The following is a 27,407-nucleotide window of genomic DNA, read 5'->3' on the forward strand; positions in this document are numbered from 1 at the left end:
GCTTATTTAAGCAATAAAGTAATTTTGTATAAATTATGAGCTATGCTGGAGAGCTGGGATAGTTTATTTTTCCATCATATTTATGTTATGTTGCTGCTGTACAGTCTTATGGCCATGACAGTCAATAGCATCAGCTGCATTTGCCTGGGATAGGTGGTAAGAACAGCAAGACAAGGTGGGTACATGACATGGTAGGCTATGCAAAGTAACTTCCAACACTACTAACCAAGTCAGTATGTTGAATTCTTGGAAGACAAAGTTCACAAGCAAGTGATTATAATGCTAGGATTAAAAGTTCAGTAAGGTGTGGTGAGTGGAACTAGAAATATTTAACCTGGAAAGCAGAGGAGGATGTAAGATTATATTCAAATATTTGGAGAGCTAACAAGTAAAAGAGGAACTGTGGAGTTGTATGGTCTCACGGCCCTAAGTGGAAGCTGTAAGGAGTCTCCTTGTTCCAAAACAAGGAGGAAACCACAAAGGTGTTCAAAGATATATTGGGAAGTTTTACTCAAGATGGCAGAGAGGGAGACATTCATCTCTGTTCTGTTCCCAAAACCATAGAGATTTTGAAATAAAAGATAAAAGGCAATAAATGAAAACTGCTATCGTAAGAGGAAGGACATTAAGGAACTACAGATAAGGACACACATATTAAAAGTGGAAAACACTTAGAATTATATTCACAGATTAAATCACATTTGCAGGAGAAGACTGCAAGCGAGGGCCAGAACTATTTTTCCTGGCAGCAGACACAGAGAGAGGCTCAAAACTTGGAGTATGAAAGGAGAGTTGGAAAGATATCATAGTGGAGTAACTGTGAGTCATAGCCCCATTCTCCCTCCCTGGATCACATGCTCAGGCTGAAACCAGAGTGTCATCTATTTTTTTTTTTTTATTTCAGTTTTGCTTGAATTGTTTGTTTGAAAGGGAGAGAAAGAGGTCTCTCCTGTCAAAGGGGCCACTCTTCAAATGCTAGAACCAGCCAGGGATGCACCAAAATGAGGTGTCTGGAACCCCATCCAAGTTGCTCATATGGGTGGCAACTACTTGAGCCATTACTGCTGCCTCCCAGAGGACACACAGGCAAGAAGTTGGAATCAGGAGCAGAGCCAGCATTGTACCCAGGCGCTCTGAGATGGGATGTCGGTGCCCCAAGCAGTGTCCTAATGACTATTCCAGATGTCTACTCCAGGGCTGGTCTTTAAAATACTTGAAATAATGGAAGAGTCGTGGTGAGCAGGAGCCCTACAAGAGGCAATGTTACAACTGAGTATCATTTTCTTCAGTTTTGTTAGGAAAGAAAGAGGTAGGACTAAAGAGCAGGGCTACCTGCCCCAAGCCAGCTGACTGTGGCTGAAACTGTGGCATAGCAGTGAAAACCATCACTTGCATGTTGAAACACCGTGTCGAGCCTCTGCTGCTCTGCTTTTGATCTGGCTCTGCTACTGTGCCTGGGATGCAGTGGATGGATCATGGCTCGATTACTTAGACCCACGCCATCCACATGGAATATCCAAATGGCGTTCAGAGCCTCTGGAGAGAGATCCAGAGCCACTTGGGAAGTGACCCAGCAAACAGAAGATTCTCTTCATGTCTTTTTGTTAGTGTACCTTTCAAATAAAATAAATGAATGAATCTTTGAACAAGTTAATTTGTCTCAGATAGCCAAGAATCATTAAAATCTGCAGAAGAATAAAGAGCAGATTGCAAAGGAATTCACTGACTCCGGAGGAAATAGGTGATATCTTCAAAGCAATTCTATTTAGTATCCTTATAAAAGAGAAATACAAGCAGGAGAATTTTTAGAGCAAAATTAGGTTGCAAAGGAAAACAATCAAAATTCAAAAATGTCCTGAAAATAGATTTAAAAGTAATTGCCCAGGTTAATAGTTCCAGGGAAGGTTTCAAAGAAAAAAATGGAATACATTCCTCTGAAAATAATGCAAAAACTAAAATGATAGCGAATCTGGGCCATAATGAAGAGATTAGAGAATAGTCCCAAAGTCCTAATATCATAATGATTTAGAAATGAGAAGGTAAACAAAACAGAGAGAAATTTTATAGTGTGAAGATATAGTTTTAAATCATATGATGCCAGAAAATGCAAAATAAGATGAATGAACAAACATATTAGTCAATATATTAGTTCTCAAATGGCTGCAACTTCCAGAGCGGAAGCCAGGAGCCAGGAACTCCATCCACATCTCCCACATTGGTGGCAGGGGCCTTCATGGCACTGTGTGATTCTGTAGTGAATTGTCATTAAAATATTATTGTGAATACTGCTTTCCCATTTTCAGTTAAAATCAATTTGTATTCAATACATTAAGACTTTATTGTAATTACAGGCAAATGTGAAAAAATAGTTTAAAGTTTGGAGGGGGAAGACAGAAGAAGATGTGATGTTGAATTTTTTCATTAAACATAAAGTTAAGAGATGCTATATATATAATCAAAAGGTCAAATTAGAGTTTTAAGCATATTACTTTAATTTATTAATTATAAGATGGTACACTGAGCTAGGATGCACAGGTGTTGAGACCAAGGCTTCTGGAGCCAGTTACCTGGTTGTGAATACATTTTCCACACTTTACCTTGGGCAGATGGCTTATTTGTGCCTTGATTTTCTTATCAAAACAAGAGGAACAACAGTAGTTAATATCTAAGTTGAACTGACAATTAAAGAAATTGATATATACGAGTGTTCAGAATCATGTCTGTCACATTGAAAGCTCTATGGAGGTGCTTTTAATGATGATAAAATAAAGCAACAAAAAAACCCTAAATATTAAATTTCAGTGCGCAGAGATTGGAAAGTGGTGGTGGGAGTTTGAGGAAATGCCCTTTTTCACAATTACAAAAGTGAGGAGTAGCAGATACTGTTTGAAATGGGACAAATCAAGGAACATAGGCATAATCATATCCAGAGTTGTGAGACAATTGCCAGAAAAATTTTAAAAAGACATATGATTAAAAGCAGCCCTCAGTGAGCAGTGAACTCCTGGGGAAGTCAGGCAGAGCGTCCTTTCTGTCCTTGCTTGAGAATTTTTTTTAACTACATGTATTACTGTTATTTCTTTTTAAACAATTTAGTACAGGTATAATTGATCTACAATAAATGACATATATGTAAGGTGTACAGTTTGATAAACTCTGAAATAAGCACACACCTGCAACTGTCATGTAATTAAGATGCTGAAATTAATCGTCATGTCCCAAAGCTTCCTGTGCAGCCTGGTAATCTTCCTACTCCTGGCCAACTGATCAGTCAGCAGTTGCATGCAACCACTGTTTTGACCTTTTGGATCATAACTTAGTTTGAATTTTTAGAATTTTGTATGCATAGAGACATAAACAGGTACTTCTCTGTCTGACAGCTTTCATTTACCTTACTCATTTTGAGGTAAATCCATGTAATTGTATTGATACATTTTTCATATGAATAAACCACAATTAACAAATTTAACTTTTTTTTAACTCTATTCCCTTCCTTTTTGGAGCTGCAGTGAACATTCCTATGCAAGTCATTGTATGGACATGAAATTTCTCTTCTGTTGATCAAATTCTTTCAAATGGAATGATTGAATCATGTTAGACATATGGCCAAACTTGAAAGAAACTGCCCAACTGTTCTCTCCAAAGTGTTTCACATTCCCACCAGCCCCAAATTAAAATTCCTGGTCTCTGCATGTTTGTCTCAACATAGACAGTCTTATTTGGCACCTTCTAATAAGTGCATAGTAGTATTTCACTGTGTCTTAAATTTTATTTTCAATATTGTTTACATAGTTGAGAGGGATACATGCACGTGTGAGTCTCTGATTAGGGTGGGGAGGGTCCAGGCATAGAAGAAGGTGGATGGGACAAATGTTTCCATTTTTTCCCTGTATTCATACGGAAGGAATAGAGGGGGCCACTCCTTGCTGTGAAACCACATCAACACCCAGGAATGGAATACAGTCATCTGAAGAAGACTTAGAGATCCTGATGTTAGGAGGAATGCTGCAATGGTGTTGCTTGAGTGGCTTTGACAGCTCTGAGACATTGTCATTGGCCTCACTACGCAAGGATGGAGAAAATCTTTCCAAGGTCTATTGGCTGACCAAGTCCACCTTAGTGCATCACAGGCTCACGAACGTGTGGTAAGCTTGGCCAGGAGAGTGGTCCAGCCTGTTCTGCTTTCCGTCTTCTGATGAGGTAGTCAACATCCTGTGCTGGCCTAGATGAGCTAACTGTCATATTCCCTGTATGTATCTGGGCATGCCGTTCACAGCACAGACATTGGCAACTAATGAGGTTTAGTCCTCTTTTCATAATTTATCAAATTGTATACCTTAAATTTACATAGTTTCTGTAGTTATGTAGAGATATTCACTCCAAGATCAAACTACGCATATTATGATTTTTCCCTGTGGCTGGGATTTAAGTCCTGTGCTCTACTTGGGGTCTAGTTAAGTCTAGAGGTCTAGAAACCTTGTTTGGGGTGAACTCAGACTGGACTATTCTATGTGCCAGCCAGTACAGGGTCATGTTCAGTCTGTCACCTGCACCGGCCAATGAACATGCTGGTGACAAATGTTGTGGCCCAGGCTAATGGCCCACCCCTTGCTCCGACACTCAAAGGCAGGTACTGAGGCATAGCCCAGCCAGGCATTCCCCTAAGCCTCAGCTTTTGCATGTGCCAATATATGGAGGGTAATGCTATTTAGTCCAGCACAAGTCTCCCACATGTGCACGTTCCTTGGCCTGATCCAGATATGATATCTGGTTTCCATCTTCTTACCACCCCCAAACCACCTGGTCTCAGCTCCCTCAACTGCCTACAAGTGCAGTAACCTAGTCCATAAAAGGCTCCAGAAGTCAGATCTCCTCTGTCAAACATGTCTTCAGCTCCTCCCACCCTTCAGTGTTCCCCTATGCGCCCCCCGACACTGGAGGCCAGGATGGTGTGTCCTGGCCTGGCATTTCCTGCCTTTCTCACATATCTTAAAAACAAAAAGGTAACTATGATGGCATACTGGTATACTTAGCACATATTTGGCATTAACGAGGCCCAGAATATCTGCCAGCTATTGGCTGCTTTTCTTCCAACAGTGTAACATTTGCCAAGGTACAAGGCAATCTAAACAGTTGCCTATAGCTGGAGGGGGTGTATTTTTCCTTACAGATATACTTATTGATTATTGATTCATTTTAAAGGCAGAAGGGGAGAAAAAAATAAAATATATAGAGAGAAACAAGAATTTCCATCAGCTGCTTCACCTTCTTCAAATGGCCACAATAGCCAGGTTGTTGTGGATCAGGCCAAAAATTAGGTGCCAGAAATCAGGAATTCCATCCTGGTCTCCCATGTGAGAGTAGGGGCCTAAGTATTCAGGCCATCTTCTGCTGCCTTCCCAAGCACATAGAAAGGGAAATAAAATTAGAAGCTGAGAAGCTGGGATTTGCAACCCAATTTTGGATGTGGCACTCCATTATGGGACGCTACTAGTGTTGCAAACTACAGTTTAACTTGCACACACAGTGGCTTTAACGTGAATCACCCTGGTGGACTATTTATATTGAGTGTCTTCTGATGCTTTTGCTTGTGATCTATCTTAATGTAAAAATGTGTAAGAATTTTGACCATTTAAAAGATGGGTGATTGTTTCATTATTTTTGAGACTTAAGTGCTGTTTATATATTCAGAATATAGAGCCTTTATCAAATGTTTTCAAATATTTTTCCAAATCTGTGGCTTGCCATTTTTAGTCTTTTACAGGGCATGCTGAAGAACAGACATGAGTTTCGGTTATTTTAAATCTTTATCTTTTCTTCTTTTATAGAATATGCTTTGGTGTTGTTAACATAAAATCTTTGCATAGCATATGGTCACAGAGAGTTTTTCATATGCTTTTGGTTTTATATTTAGGTCCATGATCAATTTTAACTTCATCCTGAAATATGATCAGGTATATGGAATAAAACTAACTTTTTTGACATAGAGACATACAATTGTTCCCATTACCATTGGTTGAAAAATTATCCTATGTCCACTGAATTACCTTTGAATATTTGTTAAATACCAATGTTCCAAATATGTGTGAATCTATTTGTAGATTACCTACTATGGCCCACTGATCAATGTGTTTGTCTTGATTTTTAATACTACAGTCTTCGTAAGTCTTAAAAACAAGGTGGTGCTTGCCCATTTTTGTTCCTCTTTCTCAGTTGTTTCAGCTATTATAGGTCTTTGGCATTTCCACATGAATTTTAAAAGCAATTTGTCAATTCTACAAAATGCCTCATGAGATTTCAGTGCGGATTGCATTAGATGTGTGAATCGTACTCTTTCCAGTATATTGATCATCAACATCAATTTTCAGGGAGGTGATGGCAGTTCTTGCCCAAATTTTGAATGCCTAATTGGAAGTGATCAATGGTTATTGTTCTGAGAAACACCACTGTTGAAGTGGAGGTGTTTCTTTTCTTGTATTTCATTGATTCATCTCTCAACTGAGTTTTGGGAACAAATATATTTTGCTTTTATATTAGAACTGTTTTAAAGAAAATAAGAACAAAACTATACACAAGAACATTATCATTTAACATCAATACTCCATTTCTGACTGTCCATGGCCAGACACAAGAGCAACATCAGAACTTGGGAAGCATGTACTTTCCTGGACAGTGAGCTCCCCAGGTCGAGCCCACTGCCCCTTCCATCCAGCAAGACCAGGTGTCTGTGACAGCACCATGCGTCTGCCTGCTTCTCCAGATGGGTATGAAGAGCCCAACCTTGGTTCTTTGGAAGAAGAAATCCTGGAGCTCAGCTTGTGTTTTGTGTGTCAACTCCTTTCCAAATTTTGTTTTCCGAATTCCACAGACTGAGCCCTTCCGATTTTTTTTTCTCTTCTTGTTATTTGTACTGCCTGTTCCTACTTGATACTGTGTTGTACCCATATTTGAATTATTTCAATCAGTCTTGTAAGACTCTTTGAATTCCTCACTACCAGCTTTATTTTTTTGGTGGTGAAATTCTGCCTTTCTTTTCCACTGCTCTCAGGGTCTTACACGCCAACCCCCCTTTCTCCTTTTTGTGACTGGAGTCTATTATGATCAAATCTGCTAACATTATTGCCATATGATTTTGTCTTTTCCTTTGTTTTTAATGATATCTTAAGATTTTTTGACTTCTTATTTCCCATGCTTGCTGGCAGCAAGCAAAGTGGACTTTGAGATAAGACAACCTGGTCCTTCCTCTATCAAGGCAATTTTCTGCAGGGTTTCTCTTTCATTCCTAATTGCTTCATCCACTCTTTTTGCCCTTGTCACGTTCAGTTTACAATGTGTCTTTCGATTTTTATTACCCACATCTCAGAATTGCTGAGCTTGACAAGTGTTCCATGTTCAGTAAAAGTCTGTGGAATGACTGAATGGTTCCTTGCTTTCATTTTAGTCCTGGTGGCTTGATTGGCTGGTTCATCATTATGTATGCTAATATATGTTTAAATACTTTTTATCGTATAAGGACCACACATCTCTCACTTTTTACAGAGAGTGCTATTACGTTCAGTGCTTTTGTATCTAGTGTGATTTTACTTTTCTTATTTTTAAAAAATGTATTAATTACAACAGCAGACTAAATCAATGAACAACCTGTTGCTAAAATGACAGAACCAAATTACCACATATTTGTATTAACCCCAATGTAAAAGGCTTAAACTCATCAATCAAATGTCATAGATTAGTAAACTGGATTAAAAAACAAAACCCATTTATTTGTTGCCTACAGGAGACACATTTCACCAACAAAAATCAGTGGAAACTATATCTCACAGATTTTGATTTTTTTGTTAGTTTCATCCCTTCAAAACACTTTCTTTTGATCAAATTCTTCACTGACTCATAGATCATACAGAAGCCATCATTTTCTTCAAGAAGGTCTTGATTTTCTTTTTCATTTCTCCAGCAAAACATTAGTCATTCAGTAGCATGGTATTTAACTTCATGGCATTGCTAATTTCTTTTTTTCTTCCTGTTGTTGTTTTGTTTTGTGGCTTCATTTAAGGGGATGTATAGTAATTGTCTAATGCAGACTATAATATCCAGATGTTAGGATACAATGCAATATGCATCTCTACTTCCAGACAAAGATGGACTCCCAATGAAACTGTTTACTTTATCTTGACAATAGGATGCTGGACTCTCTGCCATTGTCCATGCCCGCAATGATGGACATATAACTGTGTCTGAAGAACCATATTATAGTAATGATATAGAGGAACTCAGTGATAAGGGGAATTGGGGAGGGCATAAGGGAAATCTCAGGGTCTATGGAACTGTATCATAAAATGATAATAATTTAAAAAGGAAAAAATGTATTTGAGAGACAGAGGGATAGAGAGGTAGACAATGGGAGATCATCCTTTTGACTCACTCCCCAAATGCTCACAGCAGGCAGGAATGGACAAGCACATGGAGATTGTAGCTCATTCTGGGTCTCTCTCCCATGTGGGTGGCAAAGACCCAGTCATTTGAGCTGCCCTGTCTTGCAGAAAAAGACGATTGGAATCAGCAATGGATCTGGAATTCAAAGTTAGTTACTCCAGGACAAAATGTGACATAAGTGATGTCTGAACTACTGCTGCAAACATCTGTCCTGAAATTTTTTCTCACTATGTGTGTTGTGTTTTTTAGTGTTTGGGAAATAGGATACTTAAATATCAAACAGTATAATTTTTTCTTAAGACTTTAAGGTTACTTTGTGATTTTGATTTTACTTACAACCTGTAACACACAATTTGAAACTTGTCTTTCACTATTTGATTATTTCAATTTTAGCACATCAAAGTTCTCTATACAATTGGCTATAGTAGTAAACCATCAGTTAAATTCTTTAACTGGTAAAAAACCTTACAATTCAGTATACCAAGCTACTTTGATGCCTAAAAGCCTGACTTAAATCTTAACAAGAATTTTATAATCTAAAAATTTGCACTTAATGCAGTGATTAATCAAAACACTCAAATACTTTCTGTTAACATCAAATATTTAAACCTTGAAGAGAATAAGACTATAACTTTAAAATTGGAATAATGAGGCTGGAATTATCAGATGCTCTAACATGTTATTTTTCTTAAATATTACTAAGATTTCAAACACACTAATTATGACTTCTGTTCCCAGTCTTGTTAAACAGCATTAATATTGAGTCCAATTTACTGTATGTTAAATTCTAAGCCTTTCTACAGTTGTGAAATCATTTCTCAATGGAGTAGAATAGTTCAACATAGATTACTAGCTTAAAAAACTGCAGACTAGATACTCAGTTTTAGAGTGCAGCAATTTAATGCACTATTTGTGGTGCTGGCATTCATATCAAAGTTCAAGTTCAAATCACAGACATTTGGCTTCTGATCCAGCTTCCTGCTGATGTTCCTTGGAGGGCACTAGAATATGGCCTAAGTGCCTGGTCCCTGGCTACCCATGTTTGACTAAGATGGAGCTTCTGGATCCCAGCTTCATCCTGGCCTTACCCTGGCTATTGGGAACATTGTGAAACGATCCAGCAGATGGAAGTACTCTGTCTCACCTTCTCTCTCTGTCACCATACTTCTCACATAAACAGGTAAGTGCAAAAATAAATCTTTAAAAGAAAAGATGGGGGGCTGTAGATAGTTACTTACCTGTTATTCAGAATTAGTGCATGAGTCAGAGAGCTACAAACTTCCATTATGATTCTCCTCAAGTCACACCTAGACACATAGAGTATTACTCCATTTGTTCCATCCCTACTTTATCCTGGGTTGCCTTGGCAGACCTTGTTTCCTGATCACCTAGCTCCATGTTACCCTTTACTCACATCTTACAATTAGTACCTGTTGGTAACATCTCCCAGTTATTGCCTGTTGGGGGTTAGGTTGTGCTACATAATCTGCTCAGATTGTTATAAATTGCTTTAACCGTTTGGTTTCTCTCTCTCTGTCTCTCTGCATATTCTTAACTAACACTTTTGATGGTGTATGAAAAGCTGGTTCAAATGAAAAGTACCGGATCTGATCAAGTAAGTCATTGAAAAGCTCATAGGCGTGGGCAAATTCAGAGGTTTATACATGGCTGAACTGAGGAACCGAAGGGAGTAAGCAAGGTTGATCTCCCTTTTTGTCTTTCTCCCTTCCTCCTTCCTTTCCTCTCTATTCTCCTTCTTCCCTCCTTTACTTCTTTTTTCTTTTCTTTCCCAGTTTCAGTTTAATCTGTAGTGTTCCAGGGCACATGGATGGCACCAAGAGCAAGACATTTCAAAAAAGAGAGGCTTACTTTTACAGTCTGTAACAATCGTTTCAGAGAATCCTTATTGGACATGTCTAGGTTATAGGTTTTCCTCTGGATAATCACTGTGGCCCAGGAAATGGGGTATTCAGATTGAACAAACTTGTTTGCAAATCAGCTCTTCTCATGGGTAAGCCAGGAATTCTGTTTGTGTCTCAAGAGAATTACATAGGATTGAGCAACAGCACATCTCTGAAGACAAAGCATATCTCCAGATGAACAAAAACTTGCTGATGATGACTACAGTACAGAATATATTTGTATAAATTTATGAAATTTATGTTTATCACATCTTCCACTGTTCCTGTTGCCAGCTCTAAACCTTGTTTGTCCCAAATGGAAAGGCACTTGGCAGCTAGTTAACTCCATCCCTTCGCCTTGGCAAAGCGTCTTTCATTTTTGTATTGCTCAGTTCCAAATCTGTCTTCTACTTTTCCTGGAACTGTTAATACATTACAGTCTTTATCCAAGTCTCACAAGGTCTCTTGTATTTGTTTTTAGATGTGGAATCCTCACCAAGCTTTCCCAGAATTTTATCCCCTTTCAAATTCTGTATTCTGTATATATTCTGTAGTTTAAATCCCACTTCCCAGCTGGGACCAATTCTATGGGAATTGAACTGCTAAGAGAATATCCTTTTAGCCTCGTCCCAATTCAGGCAAGAAATTGAGGTACAGCGCAATATTCACAGTTAGTTGCTTTTAAAATAGATCTTTCTTTCAAGTTTTCTCTTCATGAAGCCATTTTCAATTTCATCTTTGCTTGTCAGCAGGTGCAGAGCTGCTTTTAGTTTGCTGTCCTTCCAGCGTGCCAATAAGGATGAAAACAATGATGACACTGACGTGATTAGAATGATCACAGCGTAATGACTTACTAAGCAAATTGATGCTGATATTGTGATAGGGGATGATGTAATCCTGACAATGTGCTGTGAGTCAAATGTCAAAACCTTCTTTTTCCGTATGCGTGTTGTCAGGCCCGAGGGCCTCTTCCATCCTTGTTAAGGGGAGTGCTAACCTTCTCTTGTTTCATACAACACAAAACCTTCTTTTTCATGGAGGAAAAAATGTCAGATGCTGACTTACTCAAGGTCACACCCTGTGAGGGGAATCAGATTTGAATTCAGCTTGACTCAGCTTGTGGTGCCCTACTCTTTATCTCTGTGGTTAGAAACTGGACACTAACCCCTTTATTTCCCTTTTCTTAGTCCTCCTCCCCTACGCTGCCTTTCTTCTCAATCCCCTCCAATTCATCAACCTTTCCTCCCTTTATCCCCTTCACTGCCTTCCCCGGAATAGGTAAGCTGCTATTGACAAAATCATTACCTTCCCAGGTTATTGAACCATCTAAACTTGTGCCACCATAGTTGCTGTCATTTGATCCTTTCAACAATCCCTATGAGTGAAGGCTAGTGTCATTCCCATTTCACATAGAAGAAAACCATTTCTTATAAAATATTTATTTGTTTGACAGCAAAGTGGCCTACAAAGAGGGAGAGAAACAGAGATAAAAAGTTCTTCCATTTATTGGTCGGCTCCTCAAATGGCCAAGATAGTCAGGGCTGGGCCAGGCTACCGTCAGCAACTTGGAACCCCTTCAAGAGCTTCCATGTGGGTGGCAGTGGCCCAAGTACTTGGATCATGTTTTGTTGCCTTCCCAGCTGCATTACCAAAGAATTGGATTAGAGGTGCAGCAGTCAGGGCACAAAGTAACACTGTTACAAGATGCTAGCAACACAGGTGGCAGCTTAATGCAATGTGCCACATCATCAGCCCTCCCCAACCAAGAAAAATTATAAGGTTTTCAATTGTTTAAAACACACACACACACACACACACACACACACACACACACACACACACCACAGAGCAAATGAGCAAATGAGGGAGATAGAGACAGAGATCTTCTATCTGCCAGTTTATTGTACAAATGACTACAATAGCCAAGGCTGGGCTCCGCCAAAATGAGGAGCCCTAAACTTCAACCAGGTTTCCCATATGTGAGTCGCAGGGATGTTCTTGAGTCATGTTTTACTGCCTTCCAGGATGTGAATTATTACAAAGCTGGATCAGAAGTAAAGGAGCCAGGACTCAAGCCAGGCATACTGATATAGGATTTGGTGGCGTAACTAGCTATATCAAATGCCTTCCCTAGAAATTTCAGAAAATGAAACACACAAAAAGTGAAATAATCAAATGAAATAATCATCAGACATCTATGGGAAAGAGGTAAAGTCACTGACAGGTCATGCCCAGGGGGACTTTGAAAACTCAAGGAAGCAAGTCATTGTTCTGTCTCCAGTCACAGGCTGTCCCTCTGTTGTCTTCAGCAAGGACCTTGCCTTTGCTGTTGTATCTTTCCAGAAGATTTTCTTCCAGAAATGGAGGAAGCATCTTCCCCTGTCCTGCAGGCTCCCTTGGATGTCTCCTTGTCAGAGAGGCCTTCTTTGCTGTTGTATTGAAACTTGTATCCACTCTTTCACTGGGCGTCCCTTTTCCCCTTTCTCGTTTTATTTTTCTCCACAGAACTTTCCACTTGCTAAAGTAGTACCATTACTTTTACTGTTCTGTCTCCCTCCACTAGAATGTATGTGCCAGAAGAAGAGCAGAGTTGCTTGTGTTGTTACTAGTAAACAGTAAGCACTCAATAAATGTTCAGGGAATGAAGACTCATTCATTCAATTATTCAAGAGACATTGATCACCCGGAAGATGAGTCTTATGTCTGTCCTGTGTATGAACACCTCCATGGGGAAGGGCGAGAGAAACCCAAAGCCAGATATGAAGATGAGTGTCACAGCCATTGTGTAGAGCCTAATAAGTGGCATAAAATAAGTGTGCTGATCGCCACGTCACTGTGGGACCTGTTCCAGTTAAGGAAAGAGCTATAAGCCAGGTTAGTCAGAGAAAGAAAGGGAAGGAATTTCAAAAATGCAATCCTTCCCTCTGCTGCAGCCCCAAATGCTGCCTCCACCTCCTGAGAAAGCAGAGTAACCTACCACACAGTTAAGGATGCAACAACAGGCCATCTTTCAATTTACACACAACTGACTTGCATATCGTGGAATACTTTGTATTAGTATTCAAGCAGTGGTATTCAAACACAATGACTGAAACAACCGCTGGAGTTTTATATGGAGGCTGGCGGCTCCATGCTTGTAGAGGGTGGTAGTTTAGGGAATAACCCTGTTCCTCCTAATGCTCAATGATGTGCTGCTTCACATGCTTTTCAACCCACTTGTTCACTTGAAATTGGAAACAAGTCCTGACTGTGAAAATGTCTGTGCAACATCTTAGGAAAGCATCCAATAAAGGACCATTCACCATGAACATCAAATTGGAACTTAAGTAATTTTTTAATGACTTGAAAAAAATCATACTGATTCGCTAGAGGCCTGACACTTTGCTCTGACAACAGTATAGCCAGTGCAAAGTCCAACAGTGCTGCCAAGAATAAGGAGGAGCTACGCCTGGTCCGTATGTTGTGACTGTGTGTTAACTTAGGGGGCAAAGCTGCAAGATGAATGGCAATGTGCTCAAGGCTTTGTGGGTGTGTGTGGGCTTTCCAATACCCTATTTTAAATGAGCCTTTCAGTAATGGCAAAAATAATGAATTTTGGTTTTCAGTCTGCGGCTTGTGTCAGGTTTCTTCTGCCCAGCATTGGAAGGAGACTCACAGTTTGCTATTTAGCGGTGATCTGGGGTATGTCACTTCTCCTTTTGCAGGGGAGGGGAGTCGCTTGTCTCCAGATTCTTACATGGGAGGAGCAACTGCGATTGAATCTTGAAGAGGCCCTTGAGAGATCGGAAGAAACTGAACTAAGAGGATCTTAAACTGCTAAGCCTAAGTGGATTGTGTCACCACTGTCCTCTGCCTTGCTATGGAAACCGGTGCCAGAGGCCTGGGAGGGTGCAGGAAGGACATGTCAAACTTTTCTGTTACTCTTGAGAAGTCTGCTCTAGGAAGAAGCCTGCAGGTGAAGACGTGTGGGTTGCAGGGATTCCAATGACCCAGGGGCTACCCTGCTGTCTCCCCACCCCTCCTCACCCCAGCAGCTGGGAGTTGGCAGAAGGTAAAACCCTGCTGTGCATCTTGGAGCCCCTTGAGCATTAGTTAGAGCTTCTCTGAAGTCAAAGTGCCTGACTTGTTTTGTTTATTAAAAAATATTCCTGGTGTGGTAACTAGGGAAGAAATGCCAAGCCAGGGTTATGAACACTATGCTGTATTTTTAATGCTTATGTTTAAGCAAGTAGTAATTACCACATGCACTTAGGTAAGCACACTGTCACCACTTTGCTTCCCAAAGGTGTATATATTTACATGGGATGCACTGTGGGCTGTGGGACTTAAGAGTGAGGGACAGCTCCTCCCTGTCCTTCGAGGGAGTGTTATGCACAGATAATGTCATATGCAGATAATGTCAACTGTTTACATCTGAGGCCCTGTCTAAACTGGGAGAGTGGGCTACAAGGCTTTCCTGTCATTCCCCTTCTAGATCTCTCACACACACCCCAGTGCACATGCACACACACACACACACACACACACACTCAGACAGGACTGAGGAAGTAGGAGGGAACAACAAGTGTGGTGAGTTTAGGCGAGGCTCACCATGAACTTCTATTGTTTCTTTTTATTGAGAAGGCAGATCAGATTTTCAGAGAGAAGGAGAGAGAGAAAGAGAGAGATCTTCCATCAGCTCGTCTACTCTTCAAGTGGCTGCAATGGCCGGAGCTGAGCCAATCTGAAGGTAAGACCGAGCAGCTTCTTCCAGGTCTTCCACACGGGTGCAGGGTCTCAAGGCTGTGGGCCCTCTTCCACTGCTTTTCCAGGCCACAAGCAGGGATCTTGTACTTCTTCCATGAATATTTTTCAATTGCCCAAAGAAAGAAGCCCAAACTTGGTCGAACTCATAGTTTGGACTTGCTCATTACCGTTATCTACTGGAGTTCTAGAACTCTCCAAGCCTCAAGTTCTCCCCAGGTAGCTCATTCATGAGGATCCTCCTTAGCTGTTAGGAGGGCTGGAGGACTTAAATGTGTGAAGTTCCCAGAACAGTACTTTGCATGATGAATAACCAGTGCCAAGTCATCATCCCCAGGCAGCTTCAACTCCAGCTCCTTCATTGCCTTTCTGCCCTCTGTTTCCACCTGTCCAAGCTGGGCTACCTGAAGCAGTCTTGCAATCTCTGAAGATATTTGCTAAAACACGGTCAAATGTGACTTAACTAATAAGGACAAAACAGGCTGATGTACTAAGGGAATTCTCTTAAAAACTTACAAATCAACCATCTAATAAACAAGAACGTGAAAAATTTTAAACCCAAATGCATGTGAGAAGGATTTCTAAATTATTCATGGAAAATATTTAATGAAAAAACTTTGTACAGATTCCACATTTTTGCATCTAAGTCATCTTTCTTTCAGCTTTTTGAAGCTTCCTCCTGTGTGTTAGGTACTGAATACCAGATGTGCTGTGGCTTCTGCATTATAATTTTTAACTTGCATTTTCCCCATGACAAATGAAGTTAAATGCTTTCTCCTATGTTTATTCCCTGTTTGGATATCATCTCTCGTGGGATATCTGTTCTGACAGTTGTCCATTTTATTGTTGGGCTCCCTTCTTTTTCTTACTGCTTTCGAGGAGTGCTTTACATTTTCAACATGAGAGTCCTTTATCAGATACATGTGTGGAAAAGCTCCTTTTTCCCTAGGCAATGGTTTCCCTTTTTGCTCTTACTGGTTTTGAAGAACTGAAGTTTTTCATTTTGATGTAGTTGAACTCATCAGTATTTTCTCCCTTTATGGTTATTCCTTTTTGTGTATTTGGAAATCTTTGCCTGAGGCAATTCTTGGGGAAGCAGCTAGTGCCAGGCTGGGAAATCGTTAGGCTCTATGTTGCTGGAGTTAGCTAACATACAGTTAGGAAAGATGACATGGGAAACCAAAGGCAGGATGTCTACTTACTTATTCTCAGTGAAGAGGTGCTGAGAGAACATAAGAAATACCCAGAGACTCAAACAAACTCAAATTTCCAGGGAGTGCTCTGAGAGGTGGAATACACTGTGTAGAAAACAGAAATTCAAAGTTGATCAAATGTCACTTTACTCTATGACCAGGAAATGAAGAATTAAAGAGTAGCTTAGAGAGGCGAGAAGAAAGATGCGAACATCCCAAATATCTAGGTATTGGTTCTTCCTTTCTATTTCAACCTCTGCCTAATATCAATCCCCAAACCCAGGTATTTCCACTAGTAATGTGGTCAGAAAAGTTGGATGTCATGTTACATATAAAGAACCCCTAAGGTGGCCACATAAATATATTTTGTTCTAATCCTGAAAACTTCTGAATAGGCTGAGACGTCACCAACAGAAATTATTACATTCTTTTTGATGAAAGAATTGCTTTAAAGAGGAGACCACCTGATTCAATCATAAAGCTTTCTTCAAAGTAAGTAAAGATATTTTTCTTGTTTAAAGGCAGAGAGAGAGAGAGAGAGAGAGAGAGAGGAGAGAGAGAGAGAGAGAGAGAGAGAGAGAGAGAGAGAGGGAGAGAGATCCTCCGCCCACTGGTTCACTCCCCAAATACCTACAATCAGCTGGTTAGGTGAAAGCAGGGAGCCAAGAATCAGGAACTCAATCTGGGTTGGTGACAAGAACCCAGCTATCTGAGCCATCACCTGCTGCTCGCGGGGTGCACACTGGCAGGCAACTGGAATCCAGAGCTGAGACTTAACTCGAATCTAGCCATCCTGACATGGGATGTAGGCATCCCTTGCACAGCGTCTTCACCACCACACCAGATTCCCACTACCGTATGAAACCTTTTAAGCTGGTTGTGGAAATCACAGATATTTGAACAGCAAAGTGGATTTTATTTGAAGATATAGAAGGCTTTCTAAGGATTCCAGGCAACCGTAAGCAGCTGAGAAAGGTAGTCGGCTGACAGCCATCGAGGAAATGGGGCTCTCAGTCCAACAGCCTCCAGGAACTCAATGCTTGGTATTGTGATACTATGGGAGGTGGCACTTTTTGAAGGTGACTATAACTCTGAGGATGAGACTGAAGCTGTTGAGATTGCGTCTGTGCGTATTGTCTCTTCATGTGCACTGTGGATAGTCCTAGCTGTGGAAGAGGAGCATCAGATGGCACAGGAACTGTTCGGAGTGTTATTCATTAAATCTAGAAGCTTAGAACCAACCTATAGAGGTATTTGATGTCAGAAAAAAGGAACAAGCATTGTTTGAAGGAAGGTGCATACGCTTCTGGAGCTTAAGCACCAAGTTTCATCATTCTGTCATTTTTGTATAGTTGGAAAAGGAGTCTGGGTGGTCATCCTTATTCTTAGACAAAGGAGTGGAGGGGCTGTGCTTCCTGCTAGCTGTCCTCCAGCTTGGGGGAGTTGGGAATAGTGTAAGACAGTCCCTGCTGTTCTTAGAAAATCCGAGCAATCACTCCCTTGGGATAAAAAAAATGCATAAATACTTCATTGAACTTCCCTTTTTAAAATAATGTCAGAAGAAAATGAAAGCCGTCTAGATGCGAGTCAACACTGAGCGATAACCTCCTCTAACAGAGGATGTGATGGTTCAGACGATAAACAGAAAGAGTGTAGGAGAACTATAAGAAAAACAAATAGAAGGGTGTAGGAACACAGAATGGGGGGGGGGTGGGAAACCCCCTGGGAACAAGCCAGGGAAACAAATACTAGGGGGAAAAAAAGAGCTAGGAAAAAAATCTAACCACAAGGCATTGTGTGACCACTAGCCTGGAGCAGGTAACATAAGAATGAACTAGAAATCACTTTTTGCAAAGGTTTTGCCTTGTCTTACTTGTTGAATGAAAGGGACTATCCAAAGAGATTTCTTTCTGGAGGAAAGGTTCAGGAGCAATCAAACAGCGAAGAGGAGAGCCTCAGTCAGGAGTGGGAAAGCTCTCAGAGCAAGTCTCCTCCCTCTGTCTATCCTTGAGCTCTCATCCACATCCTTTAAAATCTTCTCAGCTGATTGCTTGCATGCAATTCTCTTTTTAAGGCAGATTTTCCAACATCTCACTTTGATAGTCTTCAGTTCTTATCTGGTTATAATCTACTGTCTTTGTTATAATTCATGCCATTCTATGCTCTGTATTTAATGTGTATCAACATCAGATTAACAGCTGAGACAAGGCATCTGCCATTACCAAGTTCCTTCTGTCTTCTATAGTATGATGAATTGGATCTTGAGTTTGAGTTCGTTGTTGCTTGAAGGTTCACAGTATTTTTAAAGGTGTTCTAACTCTTGAAGAATCTCATAATATCCATTCCCAAACCTGCCCGACTTTTTTTTTTTACCATTATTTTGATATACACACTTCCTATGTAATAACATGATGAAGTTGTGAAGCACTCTAGCCTAGTCATTTTATAGCCTAGAAATGTAAAATATAGAGAAGTTTCTTTGAGCCAGTGTCTTACAGAAAGTCACAAATAAAGCTGGAATTTGAGGGCAATGTCTTTCACATGACATTGAACTTCCTGTATGAGAAACATTATGCAGTCAGAAGAGAAAACTATAAACTAGAATTGAGGAAGTATTTGTCACATTTATGCATGTTTACTGATTAAAACTTAATATTTCCTAAGTAATGCCATGTCCAAGTAGTACTAATTAAGATCAGTGAGGATTTTGTTTAAAAGTCTGCTTCTTGATTATTCACAGCTAAAATTTATGACAAAAAATAATCCTTCATGAATTTAGTTTAAGAGTGGAGAAAATGGAATGAGCCTAGGAGACTAATCATGCTTTTTATGTTGTCCAAATGCAGAGTTAGGCCAGTGAGTTTCACATATAACTTTTAGGGAAGGGTGCGCCATCAGTTAGCTTGGCATTGGATAAAACTCTGATGAAGAAAGAATGACCCATTTTCTGATGGCTGCTCACTAATTCATGCTTGTTTTAAAGCAAAAGCCCTTTCAAGAGTTGAACATTCATTAGCCATTCAGTGAGTCTCTGAATATTTAAAAATATAAATATATATATATTTAAAATCAACTCAATGGAAGGAAGTGGAAAGATAACATCTTTATATGTTCCCAAGTGTCTTTAGTTGCTATTAAAGATAAACCATGTGTTTAATACTGTAAAAGATTTTGTGGGCAAACTTAGGAAATTCAGGTCCTTGGTGGTTACAACACTGTAAGAACAATCTTAGCAGGAGGATACTAGGCAGAGGGGAGCTCTACTTGTCCAATCCAGAAATGGACAGAGAATTGAATATGAAACTGTGTGCTGGGCAGGGATGCGCAGTGACAGGCATAACAGCCAGACTCACAAATGTGAAAACAGTTGGTTAGTGTAGTTGATCAATGTTATCTGTCACCCTTCACTAGCAAATGACTGGACTATAGACAGGAGGCCTGTTGGTAAACCGTAACTCTAGCACCTGGCTGTGTTGATTTTATGGAAAGAAGACGAATTGAGGTCGCATGACTTGCGTTTAGGTCTTTTCTGGTCTTCATTGCATCACCTGACTCCTTGGGCAGCAGATACATCCTACATGGGGGGGACAATGTTAAACTCACATAGAGTGATTGCTCCAGTTAAGTGAGATGCTGGATTTGGCAGAAATGCTTTGTAAACTAAGTACAAAAAATACTATTTACTCTCAAACGAATGGTTCTTGGTTCCCCTCAGCTTTTACATTTGTGCCTTCTGGCCCTACTAATGTTTTGTTTCCAGCCCATAACTTTGTAGAGAGCACTGCCAGAATCCAGGAGATACATCCAGGCCCGTGGGCCTGTATCGTGAACATTCTCAGGGAAAGCATTGTAGCTAGTTTAAGGCTCATTGTCATCTTGATATTCTTTATGAGCTTTGAAAAGAGTTTGCATTTTTTTTTCCATTGGAAAGGCATATTTACAGAGAGAAAGGGAGATATAGAAAGATCTTCCATCTGCTGGTTCACTCCCCAAATGCCTGAGCTGAGCTGATCTGAAACCAGGAGCCAGGAACCTCTTTTGGGTCTTTAGAACATCCTCCATTGCCCTCCTAGGCCAAAAGCAGTAAGCTGGATGAGGAGTGGAGCAGCGGGAACACAACGCAGTGCTTGTATGGGATGCTGCTACTTGCAGGCAGGGGCTTGTGTTTTCATTTTGCACTGGGCCATACAAGTTAGGTAACTGATACTACCTGCTGTTTCTTTCTAGCTTATAGTAAAATGCCTGATTTTACATTTTTCAAAATTTGCTTTCTTTAGTGAATAGTTACAAATTAACATTTCTGAGTTAAAACACATATTGCCTATTTATTACATAGACATAGCATGTGTGTGAATGTGCATTTTCTAGATAAAGTGGATTGCAAAACAGTGACACAAGGATTGGAAATACTATTTTTTTCTCTCTAGACTGTCCAGTTTCTGGGAAATATGTTTTATATCCTTAACATGAGTTCCTGGCACACCGTGGATAGTTAATAGAAGGCAGTGGAGTGTGTGGACTACATCACACACTGTATTCACCACAGGAGAAACGTTTTAAAAATATATTTATTTCCTTATTCTATGGTATAGTTCTATAGGCTCTGGGATTTCTCTTTTCTGCTCCCCAAATTCCCGCTCCCCCACTGATTTTCCCCATATCATCACAATAGCAAAGTCTTTCGCAATCAGTCGTAAGTCCATCGTTCTGCTATTTAAGTGTATCCTGACATTGGTGATATGGACAATGGCAGCAAGTCCAGAATTCTGTTGTCAAGATACATTAAACAGTTTTTTGGGGGGTCCATCTTTGATTTGGAAGTAGAGATGCATTCTATCTTCACATCTGCATGAGAACATGATATTTGTCCTTTTGGGATTGACTTGTTTCATTGAGCATAATGGTCTCTAATTGGGATCATTTGGTTGCAAATGGCAGAATTTCATCATTTTTCGTGACTGAGTAGTATTCCGTGGAATTGGTTCACCGGTTTCTTCATTCACTCCTCTTTTGACGGGCATCTAGATTGTTACCATGTCTTTGCCAGTGTAGATTGTGCTGTTGTAAATAAAGCATTACAGATCCCTTTCTCATATGCAGACTTCATTTCTTTCGGATGTATTCCTAGGAGCAGGATAGCTGGGTCATACAGCAGTTCAATTTTCAGTTCTCTAAGAATTCTCCATACTGACTTCCAAAGTGGTTGTACTAGCCTACACTCCCACCAACAGTGAAGGAGGGTACCTTTCTCCCCACATTCAGCCAACAGGTGTTGTTAGTGCAGTTCTGAGTTTAGGCCAGTCTCAGTGGAGTTAAGTGGTACCTCAATGTGGTTTTCATTTGTATTTCCCCCAACAGTTATGGAGCTTGAGCATTTTTTCATTTGTCTATTAGCCATTTTAAATTTTTTTTTGAGAAATGTTCATTTCCTTCACCATTTCTTCATAGCGATGTTTGTGTTGTTGTTGTTGAGTTTCTGAAGCTCTTTGTAAATGCTGGATATTAGTCCTTTATCAGTTGTGTAGTGTGCAAAAATTTTATCCCATTCTATTGGTTGCTTCTTCACTTTGTTGATCATTTCTTTCGTTGTTCAGAGCTTTTTAGTTTCATGTAGTCCCATTTTTTTTTAAAGTTTGGCTTTGACTGCCTGTGCTTTTGATGACTTTTTAAGAAGTCTTTCCCAGTTCCTATGTTGGAGAGTGCTTCCTATGTTTTCTTCGAATAGTTTGAGGGTTTCTGGGTGCAGATTTAGGTCCTTGAACCATTTAGAGCTGATTTGAGTTACTTTAATTTCTTTTTCTTGACTAATAGCTCTGGCAAGAGCTTCCAATACTATAGTGAATAGCAGCGGTGATAGTAGACATGCTTGTCTAGTTCCAGATCTTAGTGGAAAAGTGTTCAGTCTTTCCTTGTTTAGTATGATGCTGATGTTGGTTTTTTTCATGCATTGATTTGATTGTGTTATAGAACGTTCCTTCCATGCCTATCTTGTTTAAGGTTTTTAGCATGAAGCAGTGTTTGATTTCATCAAATGCCTTCTCTGTATCTATTGAAATGATCATATGGTTTTTATTGTTCCACTTGTTGATGTGACGTGTCACATTTATTGATTTTCAAATGTTGAACCATCCCTGCATACAAGGGATGAATCCTACCTGGTTCAGGTGAATGAGCTGCCTAATATACTGTTGAACCCCATTGGCTAGTATTTTGTTGAGAATCTTTGCATCTGTGTTCATCAAGGATATCAGGTTGTAGTTCTCTTTTTCTGCTGTTTCTCTGTCTGGTTTTGGCATTAAGATATTAGCTTCATAAAAAGAGTTTGGAAGGATTGTCTCTGTTTCTATTTTTTGGAATAACTTGTGGAAGATGGGGGTAAATTCTTGAAGCATTTGGTAAAATTCTGCATTGAAGCCTTGTGGTCCAGGGCTTTTCTTGATTGGGAGGGATTTAATTACTGATTCAGCCTCAGTCCTTGTTATGGGTCTATTTAGATTAGTAGTTGCCACTCTCCCCCAGCAAATTTCAGTTCCAGGCTTTTGTGCTAGGCTTCTATCATGGTCTCTGTAGCTCCAGCTTCTTCTGGCTTACCACTTTCTAGCCACTATGATCCTGAGCTGTGGCCACGCCCTTGCCTGCACAGCCTTTCTTCTACTCCCAGATCTAGCAATACCCAGTAGGTGATTAGGGAGACACCAGCTGTCCTACATTTCTAGGGGCTGACCTTACCAGATCCTGCTGGCCTTTAGGTATGAGGACCACCCGGATCTATTTTGGTTGGGACCCATAGGATGCCAAATTGATATGGATTTCCCTGTGGGACCAATTCAATGGGCTGAGCCAGAATTGATTTTTCTCCTGGCTTAGCAAATACATTCTCACTGTTTTTCTTTTGATCCTGCAGTCTTTGCCACAGTACACAATGTGGCACCTGATGTGGCACTGGTAAATCCACCTTGTTCCTGCACTGCCACTTAGGGTGTGCTATCCCATTTCTACTCATGGTCAGATAAAAAAGAAATCGGTAGGACAGGCAGTTCTTTACCCTGTTTCACCTTCTGATCTCCTGGTGAACTGCCCTCACCACCTTGTCATTGGTACAGCTTCAATCACCATTTTGTGACAAATAGTAGAATTTCACTCTCTTTCATTGCTGTGTAGTACTCCATAGGAGCTATACCACAGAGTATTTATCCATTCATCTTTTAATGGGTTTCTGAGTTGTTTCCATGTCTTCACTATTGTGGATTGTGCTGGTATAAATACAGGCTTTCATATTGTTCCATATGTGGATTTCACGTCCTTTGGCTATATTCCCAGAAGTGGGTAGCTAGATTATATGGTAAATCAATTTTCAGTTTTTTCAGCTACCTACATACTGAATTCCAAGTGACTGTACTTGTCTCCACTCTTACCATAGATTTTTTTTTAAAGATTTATTATTATTGGAAAGCCGGATATACAAAGAGGAGGAGAGACAGAGAGGAAGATCTTCCATCTGATGATTCACGCCCCAAGTGAGCCGCAACGGGCTGGTGCGCGCCAATCCGATGCCGGGACCAGGAATCTCTTCCGGGTCTCCCACGCGGGTGCAGGGTCCCAAAGCTTTGGGCCGTCCTCGACTGCTTTCCCAGGCCACAAGCAGGGAGCTGGATGGGAAGTGGAGCTGCTGGGATTAGAACCAGTGCCCATATGGGATCCTGGGGCTTTCAAGGCAAGGACTTTTAGCCGCTAGGCCACGCCGCCGGGTCCCCTTACCATAGATTTTTTAAAAAAATTGTTTTGATCCATCCCATTAAACCATAGGTCTTTAGAAAAATGCAAATGTCTATTATGTTTTATTTATAACTACAACAATAATAAAATCTGATGTTGTAGTTAAGAAAAGGTAGGTGATTGGACTCTATTGCGCATGTCACTTAATCATAAGATGATAGTCACATAATATTAAAGTCTGTGCCATTTGTCTTCAATTTTAGCTAAAGTTACTTTACATCAGAGGGCTGTCTGCTGTGCATTTGAGAAAGGTGGCCATCTCTGCAGGGCATGCTTATAGGCCCCTGGGAGAGGAGAGTTTCTGCTGGTTATCTATTGTTGCATTATTATGAGCAGTGAAGGATGCCAAATCCTTCTCTAGGCTTCTAAAGCACAGAAGTCTGGGAGCAGTTAAATGAATTACTCTGGATCAAGACTTCCCATAAATTTGCAGTCAGACTGTTAGGTGGGTTATTGGGATACCCAGCTGTCCACAAGACACAGCTACTGACTTCACCCAGAGTGTCAGATTCAACAAAGTACAAGACAGAAGACACCGTGACTTTCACGATCTAGCCTCTAGAGTGATGCATGATCATTCTACTTGCCTTCCATGGATTACACAGAGCATCCTTGAGCCTGTGTGGGTGAGAGACTTTGCAAGGTGTGGAAATTGGTAGGCAGGAATCATTAGATCTGTTTCACATGTTGATTACTACAGAGTTGGTGTGTGGCCCTTAGTCTGTGTCTTTGTTCTAGCTCCTAGATGCCTAGAACAAAGAAACTGGTTGATAAAAGCTATACTGCAAAAAAGAAACAATTCCCAAAGCTTGGCATCTTCAAAACCCTACCTTGAAATCTAAAAAAATCAAACAGCTGAATTTTCAAGTTCAATCAATATTTCTATATTAGACACTGAGTCGGAGATACAGTTCTGTGCATTCTTGACAGAACAGGTATCTACATAAATAAATAGGACCATGTGATATAACCATGTTATGTCATGGTTGATATGCCACGAGGCTGGAGTCACAGGTCGTCTTAGGGGAAGATAAATAAGAAACAACATGGTATAATCAAAGAGTGCAAAGTACAATTCAGACTAAATATTGGTGTAATGTGAATTTAAAGTTCTGTGCTTGTTTGTAAGAATATAAGACTTCTTGATGGTTTAGGAGGTAGGTTGGTGGAGAACTGAATCAGGATACGACATGGAGAAGTGAAAGGGCCAGAGGATAGGAAGACAGCACTGAGCACTGCACAAAAAGATTAAAGGTTGACCAGAAGCCTTCCTGGCGTGGGAGAGGCTGGATCCTACCCTTGGGGCAGGTCATGAAGGTCCCCTTTTCTCCTTTTGTATCAGGAAGTGGAAGTGAAAAGAGTTATCATTAGAGAAGTCAAAGGAATGGACACAGTATCAGACATCTAACATATACAATGCACTTTTCATGGTTTTTTTTTTATTTAAGCGTGTAGTATTCTTCTATTTATAGATGTAAGTTGTGAAGCCTGGAGTGTTTGGTTCTAAAAAAATGTAGCCTGCTTTTACAAAGCACTGCACCCTTGCTTTGGAGACGGCTCAACTGGAACCCGTGAGGACAGACAGAACTCCCTGGTGACTGAGATGAGAGGAGGAAGGACACTGTATAATCAGTGTGGAGCTCTTGGTAAACTTCCTTCTTTCTCAGTAGGAAGACTTTGAGCCTCCTAAAGATACAGCTGTGCACAATATCAACCCTCCTTCCATTCTTGAGACACAATCTGTGTCGACCAGCCCCTGGCATATGAATGCTCAGGAGTGATTTCCAGTGACAAGGGGAACACATGCTTACTTCATGTCCAACACAATATAGCAGCATTGTCCTGGGGTATCTTAAGGGTGGAAAGAAATGTCTCTTCGAGTTATGAAAATGGCAGTTTACAGAGACAACAATTATCTAGGAAGGCAGGTCAAAGGGTGGAAAAATAAATATGAAAAAATATTCAAGAGGTATCTGGTGCTTGGCAAGTGTATTGTAGAATAGTCTGCCTAGCCAAGTTCACGTTGTGGATCTACTCCAGATTTGTAACTTACAGAAACAGATGCAATTTCAAGATTTCAGCTGTAAAATGGGGGAAAGAGAATACTGACCATGATCCTAGAACTGCACTTAAAGTGGTAGTTTCAAATACTTGCTAAGGTAACTCGTAGTAAGTGCATATAGTTACTGTCAGTAAAGTGGATTTTTTTCACATCAACTATGTTCAGCCAAGCATTAAAAACAGAACTGTGCATTTATAGGTGAATTCCTGAAAAAAAATAAGGTGTTTGCCTATAAATGCAGACTGTGCATTCTAACTGGCAATGTATGGTGGTGGAGGTGAAGCAGCTTTGGACTCAGCAGGTGTTCTAAATATCCTTCAGAGTTGGAAAAAGTACACGGAGAGAACCAAGAACGGCTAAGTATACTGTTCTCAGCTTGGAGTGATGGCAACCTGGAGGGATGGGAATAATGGCATTGTGTGTGAATAGAGCTGACAAGGTAAGACTAGAGGGGAAGAGCGAGGATGTGATGGATCTGAAGGCCCTTTCTGAAGGCTCTGTGCCATTGTCTATCATCATCAGCCCACGGTGAGCGGCCAAAAGCACAGGATTCCTAGAACCCTGCCAGGGCTTTTTTCCTTGCTGTGTCAATTTAGGATTGTGGATGCCACATCTCTCTCCTGATGTTTCCTGGTTATTTAGAGTTTAGCTGGAGCATGTGCTGCTTGTCCAATGTCTGGTGGGAGAAAGGGAATTAATTATGTCTCTTTATGCTGTTACGCACCAGTTTCTCAGCAATTCTCAGTGTAAGGCCAACTCATCAAAGAGAAACCAAGACTTTGCTCCATGGAGAGCCTGCCTTGAGGGAAGCAAGAGAGAGGCTCGATGCTTAGGAGAAAAGCTGGCCAGAGTAGGGTTTTTTTTTTGGTTTTTTTTTTTGTTTTGTTTTTTGTTTTGTTTTTGTTAAAGACAAAGACAACTGAGCTTGAGAGCTTGCATCTGGAAAAGGACAGGTAAGATCTGAGAGAGAGAGAGAGAATGTGAGTGTGTGTGTGTGTGTGTGTGTGTGTGTGTGTGTTAGGGTATGCTTAGTCCTGGGTAGTTTGGTTTTGTTATGTAAGGAGACTTCAAAAATTCATGGAGATCAAAATCCATACATCAAGTTTACATAACACACACTTTCTATAAGCATTTGAAGACCTGTTTGTGCATGAATTTCATAATATTTTTACATCACAATGAACTTCATTCTCTTTTCTATAAATGTTTTAAGTATCTTGTATATGGGAAATGGAATGTTTTTTTTCTTTTATAAAGATAGACAAGTAGAGATGTAGGTAGGTAAGTAAGTTGAAAGAG

The 27,407-nt window shown here is 40.3% G+C and overlaps 1 non-coding gene across 1 annotated transcript; it reads right to left on the minus strand.

The window, feature by feature from the left end:
- Window positions 1-11,223: 11,223 nt before the first annotated feature.
- LOC118757630 (U6atac minor spliceosomal RNA) lies at window positions 11,224-11,353 on the minus strand. Its single transcript, XR_004995300.1, has one exon. It is a non-coding gene; the product is annotated as a U6atac minor spliceosomal RNA (small nuclear RNA).
- Between the last annotated feature and the right edge of the window lie 16,054 nt (window positions 11,354-27,407).

The sequence above is a fragment of the Ochotona princeps genome, chromosome 15 (genome assembly GCF_030435755.1).
Source record: "Ochotona princeps isolate mOchPri1 chromosome 15, mOchPri1.hap1, whole genome shotgun sequence".
NCBI lineage: Eukaryota > Metazoa > Chordata > Mammalia > Lagomorpha > Ochotonidae > Ochotona > Ochotona princeps.